The following is a 7,573-nucleotide window of genomic DNA, read 5'->3' as shown; positions in this document are numbered from 1 at the left end:
GCCTACACTTCCAGACATTCACTCAGGCAATCTGGACAGAAACTGACAACAAGAACGCCACTGACATCGGTTGGCAGCCATATCTTGTAGTGTCTCCAACCAGGCACAGTGAGGATCACGTGGTCCCCATCCTGGAAGCCGAGTAGCACCGACAGCACCCAAGCGTTTCGCGATCTCCTTCATAATCCCCTGCCAAGTCAAGGGTTGGTCACCTCTCTGTTTACGCCACTCTGAAGTGGGCATGGAAAGCAACACTCTCTTCGGCAAGCGATGGTTCGGCATACGCAACACCCCAACCAACCGACGCAGCTTCTAGGGCTGGACACAATGTTCAGTGGAAGTTGCCTCACGATCCGCGTGAAGGTGTAACACACTTACGGATTTTTAACACATGTCCCAACCGACGCAGCTTCTAGGGCTGGACACAATGTTCAGTGGAAGTTGCCTCACGATCCGCGTGAAGGTGTAACACACTTTAGCACGGATTTTTCTCACGAAATGAATTCCCCCATTTTTTGTGTGATTCCCTCACAGGTAAAACAGTCATTAATAAAGGACCATTGTTGGCCGGTCCCTCTGGGATGGTTTTTCAATGTGCCTGCCAAATCTCAAGCAATTGGACGCTTTAAACAGTGAATCAGGCCATTACTGTCCGAGCGCTAATTACTGCCAAAAAAGGCAATTCTTTGGAACCGTCAAGCATAGGCTGCATATACAAACTTGGGAACAAGCATAGCGAACAACTCAGATGGGGAGGAAAAAAGGATTGGAACTTGACGAGGTCTCACAAGTGCCATGGAATGAGAACGCTCGAGTGACATCGAATGTACCAGTTAACTGGCGCAACTCCTGAGCATAAATACAGAGTTTTAGTACAGTGAAAAAAAAGGCCGGCATGCTAAGCTGAAGCGAATAATTGCGAAACCGTTTGATAAAGATTGCAGTGCGATGCAAAGGGATGATAGCCACCATTGCCTCAGTGCTCTTCAGGCCAAAGTGGTCCCGAAAAGCTTGGACTGAAAACAAATCGGAAGGAGCTTCTGGAACGAAGGCATTCCCCCGCTCAACGAAAGCGAAACACCAGCACAAGGGGCATGTCAGCACTAGTTTGGAGAAGCCTGTGACTGCTAAGTAGAATGGGTGAAACTTCATGCGGCTGAAGGTAATGCGTACCAAGAGGTCGACAATAAACGAATTGTTATAACCATCGGATAGACGGATTCCTTTTGTTTATGCTGATTTGTCAAGCATATCAGTTCATAGTACCATAAGCTTCGACAGACAGCAACCTGGATTTGGCAGGACACAGGGGTGCCTTACCATGCCCTTATTTGGTGGAACAGTCATGTGTCACTGTAGCAGTCCAAAAGTGTGTAAACTCGTAGTGTCGTGTAACGAACTTAGGCGTTAGCATCTGACCAATCCAGCCAAAGCGCACAATCCCACAGTAATTTGACAGATATGTCAACATGACCGGCTCAGATTGCACGGAATCTACAGTGCGACAGAGAAAGTCCCGAAACAAAGCAGACAGAACGAACTGCTCATATTGATAAAGACCCTTTGACTGTTTCAGAAGAGCTTGGTAAACAATCGGTAGTTTATCTGGGCAACGTTTCGCTTTTGACACAAACGCTTCACCAAGCCAAGTGAACAGGTCACCAAATTGAACAGGTTATAAGACAGACGGGGAACCAATAAGTAAGTCCTCTTCAAACTAGATCAGTGTTGAGTGTCAATTAACGGCTCTTGTCGGTTAGTGTGGGTGTCAAAATCTTGAATTGATGGGTTGGAGGGGTTCCAAATTAATTCTGATCGCTTTTCGTTCCTTAATCTTCCACTTCAGGGTGCTTCAATTGATGATTCCCCTCGGTTTCCACTGGTAGATTTTCCTGGGTCTTTGCGGGTTTGTGGGTGCTCCGACAATTTAGTCTGAGGGGGGTTGAGGTCAAGTGGAATTCAGATGATGAATACTCTTCCTTCTGATGACCGCACACCAACGTGTCAGCCCGAGTGACCCAAGACCGTTCTCCACACGCTAACCAGTTACACGCCTTCCATTCTGTTAACGCTAGAATGCCTGGTGATTTCTACCACCTGTTCACTTGGCCTGATGAAGCTTTTGTGTCAAAAGCGAAATGTTGCCCAAATAAAAACTACCGATTGTTTACCAAGCTCTCCTCAGACGATGACTTCTCAATCGGTTCCAAAATTTTTCCAACTGGTGGAAAACCCTTTGACTGGTTTAGTGGGAAGCTTCATACGAGGGCATAAAATGTTCGATAATTTGACTGCTTTCGATAGTGTGACCGCTTTAGTGCCTGGTGTGTATTACTCCATCATTGTACCGCTACAGTGGGAAGTCGTTAATAACTACTGGCAACTACGTCAACTGAGTGAATACTAGAGTAGTTCTAAAGACTCATTCGAAGCACTGAGGACTGTGGTTCTTTCCGACCATCAAGGTCAGTCGGGTTTCTCCGGAAACACCAAATGATACGGAGACTGTAAACTATCCTTTCATAAACTCCCCTGGAGTTCAGCTTTTGCTTGCAAAATCGAAATAATTTCAGTACCCAAGCTGTAAAACTACACTAGAACGAAACTTTTAAGGGGTCTACTATTTCCCGGAGCTTCCCCATGCAGCATTTGAAGCGCCACACTGTGCTGAGTTTGGAAGATGAAACAATACTGTTGGTCTTGGAACACGGAACGCTCGCCTCGTATGCGGTACTTAAGAGATCGTGTTGAATCGTATCATCAGAAATTAGAAAATTTCTCGCCGTCATTCACAGGAAGTATGCCAACGAGTCTATTCCACCATCCTAACCGTAGACGCTAATGCTTTCTGCTATCCTATACGCCCTTGAAGTTATATATCCTCTTAAGCATTTCACAGGCTATGTCGATGGAGCCCATTCCGCTCCAAGTACAGAGGTGGGAAATTCTCTTCGCCAGTTCCCCTTATCGGTTCAGATAACTCAGTCACCCATTAACTCTATGAATAATGAGCAACGGAAGAAGCAAAGTAATGAAATCGGTGGGCTTAAATTTGATCCTAGGCGTGCAATACATGACAAACGCTAATTTCTGGTGGTGACGGGTACGGAGATGTCCAGGTACGATTAAAGTGACCGTCTCTCGCAGAACTTACCGATCAATCGTGTGGACTTAGATACGTTGAAGGGTGAGATGGCTCAAGTGATTAGAGCGCGAATTTACTGAACGAAAGGTCCTTGTTTCGAACCCGACCTGTCTCTCGACTTCTTCTGTCTAGGTCTGGACAGCCTGGCAGTATCCCAGCCCTCGTGCTTCCTTCGGGTAGCATGGCAGCTAGGCACCAGAAGGGTGTTACAGCTGAACGAATTAGGCACGTACAAAAGTATCAAATGTGCCTGGATATTTCCAGGATACTAAGTGCACCTGGTAACTGAGTTCGGAACTAACACACTTCTACATAGCATTTGAGTAGTATGTATGTATGTGGCAAACCATTCGACACTGGTACACCGGGTAGGTTCTTGATTTGCGCTGTCGAAAAAACGTCCAGTGGACTTGCTATTCTTAGGAGCACACGTAGACTTGATTTCAAGTCGGATAATTGACACTGACGGCATTTTGATCGAAGTTTAAAAAACCGTCGAAAATTAGTCGTTGGTCTGTAGCTATAAGGTCAACTACCCAGGTTCTCAAAATTCAACAGAAGCTTCAAGAAGTTTCAAGTGTAGGACAGTCCCTACTAAAGCCGTTCCCATCAGAAGTGGGCTAATGTACAGGGTTTCTTTCGTGCAATCAGACGAAGGCCCTCAGTGTGTCGATTCTCGGTGTTGATAAACACTAACAATTTGTCGAATTGGATCAAAGTTGTGAGTCAGAAATTTATCAACACAGCATCGTAATCAATATTGCTTTTCTGGATGCCAGCATTTGGGGTTCCCGTCTGCTTATTGTAGTTAGGAACGCTTGGCGGCTCAAATGAGTGAACTGCGGTACCTCGCAATCGAAGAAGCTGGGTTTCAAATAGTCGTGGTTCTCCTGTGTTTTGAAATATCTTTGGCTTCCCACTGAAGGGAAGGCGCACTGCATATATTTCTAGCAAACAGCAAATGAATTGGTGAATCGATTTTCTAAAAAGGGCTGAATCACGAGCGGCTGGATGGACTGCGATATTCATAGTAAAACCACAGTAGCAGTGCGATCTGAGGCTGTTGTAAGTTTCGTGTGGCGCTGAACAGCCGCAAAGCATCGTTTGGAGGGTAGTGGAGAAGCTGGTTCTATATTGGGTTTGAAGAGGCGCTATATGCTCCAAAAGACCACTTTCGATAATCCACCAGAAAAATTCGTTTACACATATCCTCTCCGAGCACCCTTCAGAGCTTCGGCTCGTGGACTAGCATTCTTGCCATGTTCTCCTTGGAAGGCATTGGATCAAAGCTTAAAAAATAGCCACATCGATCACTGTGAGGTATACATATCGGGCTAGAGCGTTATTTTCGCGTCCTTTTATCAGTACGTCCAGGGAAACGGGGAGACTGTCATTTGCCTCTCCCCTGTGAGACAGTCTATCCACCGTTGCAGGGACATATATTGGCAGATGCCCAGTCGAATCACGAAACATGGTAATGCCCTTACCCTTATGGGAACCCTGCACTTGAAATTACCACCAAAATGGATCGCCCACTAAAGTGCATTCCATCATCTAATAGAGGGCTCCCTGAATCCTTCATCCGTGATTCAAAGATGCAAAGAGGCCGTGAACTACCAGCAAAAGCTAAGCAAATTTTATAGCATTCTGTATAAGTGGTCGTAAAAAACACGTGGAGTGAGACTAAAATGGTCTATCAGTCAATCACGGAAAGGGAGCAATCCAACGATTATAAAGCCATGCAGTCAGAATATTAAATCGGTATGTGCTGCGTGCAGACAGGGATAAAAAGAATATAGACAATAGTTAAGATTGATATGTAACAGCAGAATGGACTTACTTTGTTTGAAAATCCAACTGATGGCGTAAATGAACGGATCCTGCAAATGCATTGTACGCCCGAGAGAGATTGACTGGGCGCTGCTTGGTGAATGTTGCAGACAGAGTGCGATGAATCAACCTGACAAGCGATTTGGGGTGACGAAAATTGCCAAGGAGCTTTTCAAATCTAGATTGCGTGAAAGATGGCGGCTTTATATACACCCTGGGAAGCTTCGAAAGTTGGTCATTTGTGTTCAGCACTTACCTGGAAGGTCCCCGGAAGTCTCGTAACCACTTTTCTCAGCTTTACAAAATTGCGCAAGTAACTGACACCCAGGCGGAAGAAAGCCCGCAGTGACATGTTATCTCAATTCAATGCACTACACATTTCAACCTGACACTCGCCCATCAAATGATGACCTTCCTATAGACGATTTGTGGTTCACAAGTTGTAACCCACATGGGACCTGAAAATAAGGAAACAGCGGAATATGAATGTACGTCTATCGTCATCATACCTAATAATGACTAACCAGTCTAAGAGAAAAACCAAACAGCTGTAACACCATGATATCTTTGAAGTTGATACTTGAAAGGGGAAAACTGAGGTATCTACTAGAGTGACAGGTACTTGGCACCGACGTTAGGTAGGTAAACGGAGTGGAAGCTTCACTGGCCAGAGATATAAGCTAGAAATATAAGCAAAAATAGCAGTAACTTCCAACCGATACTCACCCATACGTGGCAAGACAGGTCACTTTTACCGAAGCCATCGGTATTTGGTTCATTTAGGCTGGCAACCTGATCGCAGTTCACAAACGCCAATGAAATGCACGAACACATTTCCGAACATCAGGGAATGAAACTAGTCGGGGAAAATTTAGAAGCGTACGTTTACTTAGACAGCATCGAAGAGGACGGGAATAGCTAGTCATGCTCGAGATGTGGTCGTTGCAGGAGGAACGAACAGTCCATCTTTTGCACATAAAAAGACAATGGTTCAGCTGTAACACCCTTTCCACACATGACTGAGATGCCACCAGAAGGAAGCACGAGGGCCTGGATACTGCCGGGTTGCCCAAGCCTAGAGGCAGGGGAAGTCGAGAGGCAGAGGTCAGATTCGAACTACGGAACTTCTGGTCAGTGAATTCGCGCTCTAACCACTGAACCATCTCGTCCTGGTAAGCACAAACACGGTCCTACTAAGTGTGTTGCCACAAGAAGGGTCTTTATGAGCTACTCGAATGGTTTCCAGTTTGCTGTTCGGAATACGGTTTGAAGACTTATGCAAACCATTATAGTCCGCGTTGCTGGGTTACTCCAAACGGGCAGAGAATATCAAAACAACACTTCCTGTAAACTCTGCCGTCCTAATGTATTTTCCCTAGTCGCTGTAAGCGATAGCAACCGAATGTTTTAGAGGTACAAATATTGTTAGTTCGAAGTGTGACGGTTTCGATAACGCCGCGAGCAAACGATGATATGAGCGGACTGTGCACATATTCTATTCCCAGCTATGTTACCTGATCCCGACTCCTAGTACAGCGGAATAGTAAGAAGACGAAACTTTGGACACAGCAGAAAAGCATCAGTGTCAACACTGATGTTGCTGTCTTTGATGGTGATGATGCGACAGATATTTCCATCCGGAATGGAAAGGCCAGAGCAGCTTTTATGAACCCGCATCACCCGATGCATAGACGTGATCTCAGCGTATCTGTCAAGGGTCGAGTTTACAAGGTTGTGGTGCGCTCCATATTATCATAGGGATCAGAAACCTGGCTGCTGCGGGCCGGGGACGTCAAAGACTTTCAGTGTTTGAATACCGACGTCTTCGGAGCATTGCCCAAGTCTGGTGGCAACACCGGAACACAACAGTACCGTCACGAAGAGACTGGACCTTACCGTGGTGTGACGGTTTGCGCACCTCAGCGATCCATTGAGCTATACTGGAGAGTGTCCCGCGACACTCACAGAGTCTCTCATACCAGGTTGGTCAATGGTTAGAGGTCTGACGAACACAGTCTCCTGGCCCTCCAGGTTGGGGGTTGGAACATGTGGCGACTTGTTCCGTAGAAATGATAATGCATTTGTATTTCCCGCCAAAACCGCTGCCTTGCGGTTAGGCTTTTGAGCCAAAGGCTTTGACTGAGGACCCTAATCGTCCTCCTGTCTAGGTGTGGGCGCCCTGGCAGTATCCCAGCCCTCGCACAACCATGACCTACACAACTAACAATATTCTCATGCCACATCGGCCGTCGCGTGGTACCATCAGCCGGGTCGCCTTACTTGCTGCATACAGCAGGGCGGGTAAGCGAAAACAGGCTACTGCTGACGCCTCCCTTCGTTCTCCTTCACATACTTTTTCTTCCCCCTCTCCCCACCCCATTAATAACTCTCTCCTTGTAGGCCCAGCACCTAGGACTGATGACTCCGTTCGTCATACATCGGTTTTGCGTGCAGCATCTGCTCATCACATGGTGCCGACATCTCCAGGCATCTCCAAATCAGTCCTCAAGCCTCGACACCCAGTCTATCTGGCCGCGTTCAATGTTCACACTCTGAAGCAAGCAGGACAACAAGCTGCTCTTGCACTCACACTGGACT

General features: G+C 46.5%; 1 protein-coding gene across 1 annotated transcript in view; it reads right to left on the bottom strand.

Moving 5' to 3' along the window:
* T265_02911 (hypothetical protein) overlaps positions 1–7,573 on the bottom strand; it is a gene marked incomplete at both ends in the record, with an annotated part of 33,419 nt that overhangs the window by 17,910 nt on the left and 7,936 nt on the right. The window contains one exon of the mRNA XM_009167275.1: positions 4,986–5,433. The remainder of the gene's footprint in view (positions 1–4,985; positions 5,434–7,573) is intronic.

The sequence above is a fragment of the Opisthorchis viverrini genome (assembly GCF_000715545.1).
Source record: "Opisthorchis viverrini unplaced genomic scaffold opera_v5_38, whole genome shotgun sequence".
Taxonomy (NCBI): domain Eukaryota; kingdom Metazoa; phylum Platyhelminthes; class Trematoda; order Opisthorchiida; family Opisthorchiidae; genus Opisthorchis; species Opisthorchis viverrini.
Note: the sequence above shows the minus strand (reverse complement) of the source record. Positions and strands in the feature narration are given on the sequence as shown.